The sequence below is a fragment of the Aotus nancymaae genome, unplaced genomic scaffold (genome assembly GCF_030222135.1).
Source record: "Aotus nancymaae isolate 86718 unplaced genomic scaffold, 86718_ANA_hifiasm-v0.15.2.pri h1tg000046l, whole genome shotgun sequence".
Taxonomy (NCBI): Eukaryota; Metazoa; Chordata; class Mammalia; order Primates; family Aotidae; genus Aotus; species Aotus nancymaae.
In genome coordinates, this window is record NW_026988460.1 from 6,735,126 (window position 1) to 6,747,859 (window position 12,734).

Consider the following 12,734-nt stretch of genomic DNA (forward strand, 5'->3'; position numbering starts at 1 on the left):
GATCATATCTATTATTATGGAAGGCAAAAACTGTGATATAGATCAATATACTAATGACAAAGGTGTTCTGCTGATCACAGAATAACTGAAGAGGGAATCTGAACAATGTATCTAGTCTCAAATATCCAACAGAAGACAGGAAAGAGGCAAACGTGTCTTCCTTAAGTTTTGAAAAGAAGAAGGAAAGTGATGAAATCATAGACCATGAACTCAAGATACGTGAACTGCACGTAGGTAGATAAATGAAGCAGGTGATCCCCAGAAGTTACTATGGATTCACAAACTAATGCCATCCCTTGGACTATTCTGCACCTGGGAACCCTGTGCAAAGACTGAGTCTGGATTTTAACAAAGCATATGACAATCTCCTGTGGTCTCTATGGGCAAAATACAAAGTATGGGTGTATGATTATACAGTTGTCTAGACTGACATTTGACCTTGAAGGTGAGACTGGTTTCAACCTGAAGAAAGGTATCTAGTGGAAGAGTACAAAGTCCTGACCTCAGCCTTCCTCATTCAACGTTCTATTCACTGTCTTAGGTGAAAACAGAGAACGCTCATTCTAATTCCTTAAGGCCAGAAGCCGTATCTAACTCTGCTTTAGTTCCACAGAGCCTTGTGCTTGCTCCAAAATGACTGCTCATTAGATTTCAGGAGTCAAGCATACAAGCAGTGTTACCAAGGTGAAAAAAGATCAGGAAATAACTTGGATGACAGATTCCAGTTCCAAAAAATTCAAAACAGGTGGATGGGATATGCCAAATCTAACAAGGTGAAACTAAACAGGGACAAACGCAAAGATCATGAACTAGCTAGCACAGAAGAGGAATTATACTTTAAGACGAACATGAAGAGTTTCAGCTAGTCATAAACTAAGAATGTGTGGTGAGTTAAGGTTTCCAATGATAAGCAGATGACTGACAAAGTAATATCCACAAAAAACAAAAGTAATAGCTACTCTCTGGTCAAACCTGAAGTATTATATTTGAACTGGAGGATACTTTAAAAGGGTCTGGACCAAAAAAATAAAGGGAGGGGTTGGGGAACACTGATAAAGTAGTCTCCCCAAAGAGACCAAGATGGACAAAGGGTTGGAAATTTGGACCTATAAGAATAATTTAAAGGCAGAAGAGTTTGATCTGAAAGACTGAGAAGGGATACAATAGTAATCCTCCAGATAGCTGAAGGCAGACATTTGAAAACAGAACTTATTCTATATGGGTCCAGAATTAAAATTAAGAAAGCAGATTTCAATCAGATTTAAAGGACAACTTTTTTTTTTTTTTTTTTTTTGAGGCAGAGTCTTGCCCTGTCACCCAGGCTAGAGTACAATGACATAATCTTGACTCACTGCAAACTCTGCCTTCCAAGTTCAACCGATTCTCCTGCCTCAGCCTCCCAAGTAGCTGGGATTACAGGTGCCTGGCTAATTTTCTGTATCTTTAGTAGAGACAGGGTTTCACCATGTTGGCCAGGCTGGTCTTGAACTCCTGACCTCGTGATACGCCCACCTCAGCCTCCCAAAGTGCTGCGATTATAGGCGTGAGCCATTGCGCCTGGCCCCAAAGGACAACTTTTAAGCCCTCTAAGCTGCTTCAGAGTAGAAGTGTTCTTATTTATGAATAAATTTGCAAGTATCAAAGTCATCCATGCCACGGCTAAGGAATCATACAGCAGCGACAGTGCAGGGGGAATTAATTCACAGAATAAAGGCTTACAAAAGAGAAGATTTTGCAATACTTTTCAGTTCTATGACTGGTTGCATTACAGATAGTCATCACCAAAAGAAGTGACGTCAGTGTTAACTTCAAGTCTTACAATAGAGAGATAATTTGGTTGGGCTTGTTAGAGAAAGCTTAAAGCAAAATGTAATATATATGGTAGAGAAAGTGGAATGTACCAAAGCAAAGCAAAGCTGCAGTTTACAGCAATGGGAAATAGTGAGTACATCTACTTGGCAGGAGAGAGAGGGAGTGCCTGATGAGCAGGAATAAGGGATTAAGCTCGGAAGATGAGGAGAAACATGCAGAAGGTCAGGAATCCAGCTCAGCCCAGGCATTTAGGCTTTTGTCCTGTAAGCAAACCAACAAGAACTTAAGAGGAGGCCAGTTCAAAGATAAGATCATCAGCTGTTCATTCATCTGGATCTTCAAATGCACATATGGATGTATCTGGACCCTCAGACAGTGATATGCCAAGTCAGACACAACCAAAACTTCAGAGCATGGGACGACTGGGCAATTTATCCAGAACCATCTTTGAGTAAAGTAAAAAATATTTTCTTAGGAGTTGTACATATTATATAGAAAAGGAAACAGAAAGTGTACCAGATAACCTTAATGATGTCCCCAATGAGGAAGAGCTTGATGGTGCACCTCTGGAAGATGTAGATGGAATTCCTATTGATGATAATCCCATCGAAGATCCTGATAGAGTCCCCTATAAAAAGTCTTGATAATGATCTTGATGGAGTGTTTTGGATGCAACTGAAAACTAAAAGAAGAATGAGCCTACATTTAAAGTTGCCTCATCAAAATGGGAAGCTGTGGATGAATTTGAATTGGAAGCACAGGATGTTACAATTTCTAAATGGGAGTTATTTGACCAGCATGAAGAATCAGAAGAAAAAGAAAATCAAAATCAAGAAGAAGATACTCAAAGTGCCAAATCTGAAGAACATCATTTGTACTCTAATCCAATCAAAGAAGAAATGACTGAGTTCAAGTTCTCTAAGTACTCAGAAAATGAGTGAGGAAAAACAAGCCAAACTTAGTGAAATTGAGCTTAAAGTTATGAACTTTCAGAATGAATTGGAATCCGGAAAAAGACCTAAAACACCAGGCCAGAGTTTTCAGGAGCAAGTATAAAATTACAGAGATAAATTTTTCTTCAATGAGAGTAAGAAAAAGAGTAAGAGTTAGAAAGAGAATGAGAAAAAGACAAGAAAAATAAAGAAAAACTGGAATTTTGCTGCAAAGACAAGAAGGAAAAAGATGAGCATACTCCAAAACAAGGCAGGAAAGGCAAAGGCGACACAGTACATCCCCCAGCCCACACTGCAGTAGCAGTGGTACATGAGTGAAATCCCCTTCACCGAAATCTCAGTGATCAGAGCGTTCAGAAAGAGAGCTTAAAAAAAAGAAAAAAAAAACTTCCAAAGGAGACAGCCCTAATCAAAATGGCATTTCAGAACTGTCAGACTGGCATTACTATAGCAAAGAAACAAGATGGGGAGTGAGGTTGTGGTAGCAAAGAAAACAGAGAGGACACTGTGACAAGAGATCAGGAAACAGAGGCCTGAATTCAAAGAAAGGTGGTGAGACCAAAAGGAGGGATTTATATGAAAGGAACTGTACAGGAAGAATTAAAAGGATTTGCTGATTGAGTCAATGGGGGAGTAGGGAATCAAAGACAGAAACACATGACTTAGAGAACCCAAACATGTCTACAATTCAAGGTGAGATTTGGGGGGGGGGGGAAAAAAGAGAGAGAGAACCCAAACATGGCAACCTGCATAATGACAAGACCAGAAACCCAAAAACATCTACAGTCACAACTGGTTCCCAAATTACTGATTCATCACAGCCTTACATCACATGTTCAGAGCATATTTTTCACACACACCAAATATAAGGTTTTTGTAGTGATATTGGAATTTATTGGAAGCCAGTCAAAGATTTATTGAAGAGATGTTCACAAAAATTAAATCCTCCAAGGACAAAAAGAAGATATTCCAGGACAATACTAATCAAAAGACAGCTAGGATAGCCATGTTACTATCAGACAAAATAGATGGTAAGGGAAAAAGCATCATTAGTGATACATTTTAATCTACCAAGAAGATATAACAATTATAAACTAATAACACCAAATAACATGCCTCAAAATATAAAGTAAAAACTGATAGGTCTACAGGAAGAAACTGACAAGACCAACAACATAGGAGGTTTTCACACATCTCTTTCAATTCAAAATGGACAGATGAAACAGATGAAATATATCAGTAAAGACACAAAAAACAAACGGCCCAATCAACAAGTTTCATCAATGGACAGACACACAACACAGTAGCTAACAGTTCAAAAATCAACATTTTTTTTAAGAATAAAACCAAAAGTGTATGAAAACAGAGATGATTCTAGACATAAAATTAATCTCAACAAATTTCACAACAATGATATAATTCTCTGGCAGAAATGCAATTAAGTTAGAAATCAATAACAAAAACTTTCCTATAAAAATCCATATGCTTGGAAAGGAGAAACAAATTTCCAACATTCCACGAGTAAAATCAGGAAATATGTAGAATGAATCAGTAATGAAAATTGAGTATATTTCCAAACCTGTGAGAGAAATATAAAGCAGATACCGGTAAGAAAATTTAGTTTTAAATGAAGAAAGGGTCAATGTTAATAAGTTACTAACATCTATGTGCAGAATCTAACAAACTTCTAAAATGTAGATGAAATAAAATGATACAGATAAAAGCACTTAAAGTAATGAAATTGAAGACAAACATAGAGAGGATCAAGAACATGAAATGGGCCAGGCACAGTGGCTCAAACCTGTAATCCCAACACTTTGGGAGGCCGAGATGGGTTGACCAGCCTGACCAACATGGTGAAACTCCGTTTCTATTAAAAATAAAAAAATTAGCTGGGTGTGATGAGGGGCACCTGTAATCCCAGCTACTCAAGAGGCTGAGGCAGAACTGCTTGAACGTGGGAGGCAGAGGTTGCAGTGACCAGTGATTGTGTCACTGCACTCCAGCCTGGGTGACAGAATGAGACCTCATCTTTAAAAAAAAAAAAAAAGTAATCAAATATATCCTCTAACAAAAAATAATTTAAAAACAAAAAACCTAAGAGAGATAGCACAAATATTAAGAATGTAAAAGACAACAACTGCAGATGCTGTGGAGAAAACAGATTAAGAGCAAATAAAAACAACTCTATAACAAAGTTTGAAAACTTAGAAAAAAAGGTCAAAGTTTTAGAAAAATATAATCTATCAAAACTGACTCAAAAAGAAATAAAGAACCAGAACAGTCCTATTGTCAATTAGCTAATCTGAATACTTAAGAATTTTCTCACAAAGAAACCAAGCCACGATGCCTTTTTTTTTTTTTTTGGTTGGGGGGGTGAATGCTACTGAAGATTCAAGGAATGTATCATTTCAGTATTACATACACTATTTCAGAGAACAGAAAAGGCAATGCTCTCCAAGTCATATTATCAGGAAAGGACAGTACAACAACAGGAAATTATAAGCCAATCTCTCCTCCTCCCATACCTTCCTCCTGATTGTAGGCACACACAGAGTTTGCAAGCCAAATTCAGCATCATGTTTAAATAATACATCATAATCAAGATGGGTTTATCCCAGGAATGCAAGGCAAAATTTGTTAGAAATTTTATAAATGCCATTCATTACATTAACAGATTAAAGGAGAAAAATCTTAAGATCACCCTAGATGAGGAAAAAAGTGCAACAAAATCCAAAACTATTTAGAATAAAAAACTCTTTGCAAACTAAAAATAACAGGAATTTTTCTTGACTTGATAAAGGCTATCTACAAAAACAAATATCATATTTAATGATAAAATGTTGAAAGCATTTTCTTAAAGATAAAAGATAGAGAAATATATTACCACCACCTAGGCCAGTGCAATAAAATGAAAAAGAAAAAGAAATGAAGAATATAAAGAATGGAAAGGAAGAAACCAAGCTGTCATTACTTGCATTGCTACTGCCTGTATAGAAAACTGAACAGAAATGATACATAAGATAACAGTAGAGTTTAGCCAAGTAGCTGAATATAAAATCAATTTTAAACAGTGAATTACATTTCTATATACAGTAATGTGCCACATAACAATGTTTTGGTCAATGAACTACATATATGATGGTGGTCCCATAAGAGTATAACACTTTGATTTTACTGTACCTTTTCCATAGTTAGATATGTTAAGATACACAAATACCACTGTGTTACAACTGTTTACAGCATTCAGGACAGTCACCTGCTATAAGGTGTGTAGCCTAGGAGCAACAGGCTATACCATACAGCTGAGGTGTGTAGTAGGCTGTGCCATCTAGGTTTGTGTAAGTGCACTCTATGATGTTCACACAATAAAACTGCCTAATGATGCACTTCTCAGAATGTATCCCTATTGTTAAGCAATGCATGACTGTACTTTAAACAGGCAGTTTGTAAGTAATTTTTTAAAAACAGTATCAGTTTTAATAGCAAACCAAATATCAGGCAATAAATCCAACAAAAAAATGTGCAAGGTTTAATGGAAAAATGTTATAAAATTTTATTGAAACACATTAAAGAAAACTTAGTCATACCATATTATTGGAAAGAGATACAAAATGTTTTAGTCTCTCCAAACTGATTAACAGATTCAAAGCAATTCCAATCAAAATGTTTTTCATGGAACTTGACAAGCTGATTCTAAGATATAAAGCTACAGTAATTAAGAAAGCATGGTACTAGCACATGATAGACAAGTAAATCAGTTGGGCTGAACAGACAACCTAAAAACAGATCCACACATACATGGTAACTTGATTGTGAGAGTGAGCACTGCAGGATATATGAGGAAAGGATAGACTATTTAATAAATAAGGCTGGGATTCGGTTATCCATATGGGAAAAATGAAACTGGATCCCCTATTGCATAACATATAAAAAATCTATTCCAGGTGGACTAAGGACTTAAATACAAAAGGCAAAAGAATAAAAATTTTAGAAGATACTATAGGAGAATATCTTTATGATACCCAAATAATAAAAACTTTCTTAAACAAGAACCAAAGGCACACCCATAAAAGAACATATTGAGAAATTCAATGAGATTAAAAACTTCTGTTTATGAAGACACTACAAGGAGGCTGAAACATAAACTATAAACTGGAAGAAAGTATTTGTAACATATTTAACCAATAAAGGACTAGCATCCAGAATACTCAAAGAACCGAAAAATAAATTTTTAAAAAAAGGAAGTCCTATTGAAAAATAGGGAGTACAACAGACAGACATTTCATAGTAGAGGAAACACCAATGGTTCATAAATACATGAAAAGATGCTCAGCTTCACTAGTAATTAGGAAAATGCAAATTAAAATTATAACAAACTATTTCATACTACTTCAGATTGTCAAATCTTAAAATTTAACCATGTAAGTATCGACATGAAGGTGAAATCAGAAAAATTCTTATACTTTGCTGGTTAAAGTGTACGTTGAAATAAATTGGTACGACTACTTTGGAAAACAGTTTGACACTGCCTATTAAAGTCCAGCCTATCACTGTCCCCTAAATCCCAGAAATTCCATTTCTAGGTATAGAGCTTACTCAAAAAGCTGCACAAGTATACACCATGAAATATGTACAGGGACATCTGTTAGCATTTTCTTAAACAGCCCAAACTGGAAACCATTTATTAGTGGAGCCACAGAAAAACAGACAAACAAACCACAGTATATCCAGCAATGGGATCGTATACTGTAGGGTAGAAAAGAACAATCTATAACTCTATGCATCATCATGGACAAATCTTTTTAAAATTAAAAGAAACAAGTAATAGAAGAACACATATAGTATGATTCCATTACATAAATTCCAAAAGCAAACAAAACTAAAAACTAAACTTGAGATATATGCATGAATGGTAAAAGTATATGGAAAAGTAAAGTAATGACTGACATAAAATTTAGGGTTGTGGTTACCAGAAAACAAGGTGGGAAATACAATTGGGAATGGGCCCATAAGGAATCTCTAGAAAACTGGTGATATTCTATTTCTTAAGATTGGAGGCCAGGCATGGTGGCTCAGACCTATAATCCGAGGACTTTGAGAGGTTGAAGTGGGAGGATCACTTGAGTCCAGGAGTTCAACCAGCCTGGAGTAACAGAGCAAGACCCCTATCTCTACAAAAAATAAAAAATTAGCTGGGTATGCCTGTAGTCCTAACTACTTGGGAGGCTGAGCTGGGAGGATCACCTGAGCTCAGGACTTCGAGGCTACAGTGACCTATGATCACAACACTGCACTCCAGCCTGGGTGACATAGCAAGACCCTGTCCCTCAAAAAAAAAAAAAATCAGTGGTAGTTACATAAATATTCAGTTCATTACTATTCTTTAATCTGCATGTATATGCTTCATATATTATTGTATATTTCATAAGAAAATATTTTAAGAAAATAACTAAACTCTATAAAAGTTCAAAAAAAGACACACAGAAGGCAAACCTCCATAGATAGTTAACTGAGCCCAGTAGTTAATTAAATAATAAAGGCAACAATAACAGAGACAAATAAAGAAAACTGGCCATTATCCAGAATTATGAATTAGAAGTACAGATCACCACCAGAGTTTAAGTTCTATACACAGAAGAATTCCTCTAATAAAAGCCAAAACCCTGAGATTACTTTTCCAAAATTAGGTTTTATCATTCATTCAGCTGTGCAGGCTACAAACCCAGGGATCATCCTTCATGTTGCCTTCTTCCTCATTCTCTAAATCCATTTTAGTTCCTAAAATCCTAATTCCCTAGTCAGGCTATACTCATGCCTCATAAGGACACCATTAATAGTCTTGAAGCTGGCCTAAAAAGCTCTTCACACTATAACACCAATGATCTCCAACCATACTCCGAAAACTCTTCTCTGGCTTCTTACCACTCTTAGAACAGGGATAAAAATTCTTAACATACACCCTTTCTCTGTGTTCCAGCCACCTCGACCTTCTTGCAATTTCTTGAAAATATATAAAATTCCCTCCTGCCACAGAGCCTTTGCACATGATGGATCTACTATATATTCCTAAAGTCCACTGCCCTTCTTAGGTTAACTCCCATTTGTATGTCAGTACTCAAACCAAACATTTCCCCAGGGGATCCCCCTTTCCCCCTAATCCCCACACCAGATGAGGTCAGCCATCTCTCATGGCGGTGTGAATCTTTTCTTTTGAAGCACTTTCCAAGGTTTTAATTTTACTTTTTGTGCATGCAAGCATTTGATTAATACTTCTCTCCCCATTAGACCACACATTCCAGGAGGGCAGAAGCCAAGTTTTTGTTTACCATTGGCAGGTCCCTGGCAGAGAACCCTGCACAAAGTAGGAACTCATAAACTATTTGTTGAATGGACTGATGAACAGATACTCAAGTCTAAGGCAGTCACAATTTAAAAACCACCATTACCATCACATAAGATAACAAGACCCCAAAAGATAGGAAACAAAGTCAGTATCTGCCATAACTCTCATGCCCAAGCCTCAAGAGGAGAGCCCATCTTAAAATGGCAGGGGAGCTTTGCAACAGTATATGACTAATAGAAACAAGTAACATCGACCTATACAGAAGATGGAAAGATCTATGTGGCTCTGGTTTAAAAACAAAAGCAAAACTGTTTTCACACATACCTGGAGCAAGGTTGGATCTTTCTGATAAAACGGTACAACACCAGGCAAGGTGGCTCATGCCTGTAATCCTAGCACTTTGGGAGGCCAAGGCAGGGGGATCGCTCAAGGTCAGAAGTTCAAGACCAGTCTGGGCAACACAGCAAGACCCCGCCTCTACTATTTAAAAAACATTTAATTCTAAAAAAGGTATGATAAGCCTTACTTACCAGGTAAAATTTTTGGATTTGAAATCTGCATCTGAAACCATGGATCATAATAAAGCTTCTGAAACATAAGGATGTGTAGTGCTGCTACATTCAGAACCCAAGCTTCACAACTACAATTTTGAAAGCTTTGACCTGTATGATTAATCCAGTATTTAATATAGAGTGGAGATCCTCTGCCAATAGTTTTACTCAGATCACTAGCTTATACAGCATAAGTGAAGTCTTTTTAACTGTTATGTCCCTTAAAACAGGTAGATAGGACAAATACTGACAACTGTTTAATTTTAAATATCAAGTTGAAAATGAAGTCAATTTCTTCCAGTAAAAACTAAACCCTTATTTTTCTGAAGCATTAGGATAGTCTAAGGATAGAAATAAAATCTAAATTGGCTAGCAAGCTTATCTGGAATGGCACAAACTTAATATCATATGTAAGAAGTTGTTTTATTCTTTGCTAAAAGAAACTGACTCTGGGTTCTAATAAGGTCTCAAAAGTGACATCCACAAAGAACAACTTTGGGTTTGTATATGTCTTTGGGTTTACAGGGCATGTACACACCCAAAGCGGCAGGAGTCAGAAGAGATGATCATCAGAGGAGATATCACTTTTTCACCTTTGTCATTTAAAGCACACCACATAATTATAAATCTGGGATATAAAGTGATATCTCATTCATCACAAGCCTAAAATCAGGCAAACTAAACAAAAGACAAACATGTCATGATATTAGAGGTGTACTCCATCACCTAATGTGCTGTACAAGTCAGAGAACAAGCGATTCTCCTGCCTCAGCCTTCCGAGTAACTAGGATTACACGCACCCACCACCACATGCAGTTAATTTTGTATTTTTAGTAGAGGCAGAATATAGAAGTAAATAAACTAAAAAGTATGGTGGTCTGCACTCAAGGCCCAACTTTCTTTTCTTTTTTTTTTTTAAGACAGAGTCTCACTCTGTCACCCAGGCTAGAGTGCAGTGACACAATTTCAGCTCACTGCAACCTCCGCCTCCCGAGTTCAAGTGATTCTCATGCCTCAGCCTCCTGACTAGCTGGGACTGCGGGCATGCACCACCATGCCTGGTTAATTTTTGTATTTTTAAAGAAGAGATGGTGTTTCACCACATTGGCCAGGCTGGTCTCAAACTCCCATCCCCAGGTGATCCACTTGCCTTGGCCTCCCAAAGTGCTGGGATTGCAGGTGTGAGCCACTGTGCCCAGCCTCAGGCAAAATTTTCAAGAAGGGCCTGCATTTCAGAAAAAAGAAAGCCCTTATACCCTACATGAAATGAAATAAACATAATAATTAGATAATTCATCAGTGCTGGAGTTTTCCCAAATATGAACTTAGTATTTAAGTCAGGTAGTTAATTTGACACTACAAATGCAGAGTTTCTCTCATTGTTTTAGTGCACCATTTTATTATTTACAAAAAATTACAGAGCAGAAAAGAAGAGACCATATCATTAGGAGTCTTTAATTGGCAGAGACTGACAAGAGTTCCTGAACCCCAATTCTAATTTCCTAGTAGAGGCAATCCCTGCCCGGCCATAACTTACGCTTTGAGAAAAAAGGTATACGACTCTCTCTGAAAATAGGGATGGTTGTTCCATGAAGCAGTGGCCTTTTAAGCCTCTAATCAAGTATCACATCAATTTAAAAAATGTATGGTACACAGTGGCTAAAAATTATTTTTGCCATCAATCCATATATGAAATACAAATGAAGCTTAATTTCATTCTCAAAAAATAAGCATAGATAGAACATCTCTTATGGTTTTCCTACACCCCCCCAAAAGATTATTTTATGTAACACCTGGGAAAAGTGGACCTCCTTAGGAAGCCACAGCAAAAGAAAATTTGGAGAATAAATATATACTCTAAACCACAGTTTCAGGATATTATAAAACTCTCCAGGAAAAGACAGTAAGACAACAAAAAAGATGATCCGCCTCATGAAAGTCCTAATTTACCACTTTAAGTTTAACAGAAGTATGAAACCCTTATGTGAAAATGATAGTAGAAATATATAACAGCTAACATTTCCTTTAGTTTAAACCTTCCATAATGCTACACTAAATGAAAGCATCTAAAACTGGATCAGAAATTTGCTGATATCCATCCATTAAAATACAGTATGTCAAATTCTCTCAACACTGTTAATATCTATGTTTTCTGAAACAAAATTTCCTTGAAAGCTGTTTAAACTGAAACAATACAAGAATAATCAATGAAAAAATACTATAAAATAAATGTCATATAAACCTCTTAAAAATCTAGAAATATACCTCAAGAAGATCCTTTTCCAACACTCCATGCCCAACAATATGTTTCATGGCTCTGTTTATTATTTTCCCAGCTTCTATTTATTCAAGAAAGTAGTCGGAGCAGGAAGTGGGACAAGTCAAATGATCACAATCAATCTCATCACCTTCACAACATGCTGGGAATGTAATTAATCCTCTATTTATTTAGGGGACTTCACACCCCTAACATTAAGGCAGCAACTCCCTGCTGGCTTCAGCTGAGATAATTATGTTATAACAAAGATTGGGTTTCAATCATAACATAGAAGAAAAAGGAAATTGTATTTGAAGTTGTCAGTTTTTTAAAAAAAGCTTTCTTGTGACTCCACTGAAAGAATGCTCTTGACAAAGCTCTCCTTAAACAGAACACTTTCTAAGTATATGATAACTATACATATGCCACATTAATGAATGTTAAGACTCTTCTCTGAATAAGAAGTTAAGACAATTCAAGCACAGTGAAAATTCTACGTAAAGTAGAGAATACTGGTTTACAAAACCTGACTAAATCAATCACCACCCTAAATCACTTGATCCCATGGGTCTCCTCCAAAGAGCTTTGAGGTACAAAAATACACAAGAACAAGGAGATGAAGGAAAATAACAATTTGCTTACTCTCTAAAAAGCCATGGCTCCAGCAAGCCAAAACCAAGAACCTGAAAAGTCTAGAGGCAAGTATCGGGGACTAAAACAAGAAAGAACAGAGACAGATATAACACAGCCACCCAGCCACAGCTATAAAATGGGCTTGATATACATATTACTCCCTAGATAAAGGAAGAGTATTT

General features: G+C 36.6%; 1 protein-coding gene and 1 pseudogene across 2 annotated transcripts in view; one reads left to right on the plus strand and one right to left on the minus strand.

Moving 5' to 3' along the window:
- The window catches only part of SHQ1 (SHQ1, H/ACA ribonucleoprotein assembly factor), a 104,381-nt gene that overhangs the window by 25,620 nt on the left and 66,027 nt on the right, over positions 1 to 12,734 (minus strand). The gene's annotated exons all lie outside the window — the stretch shown is intronic.
- LOC110567416 (U2 snRNP-associated SURP motif-containing protein-like) lies at positions 1,982 to 3,250 on the plus strand (annotated as a pseudogene).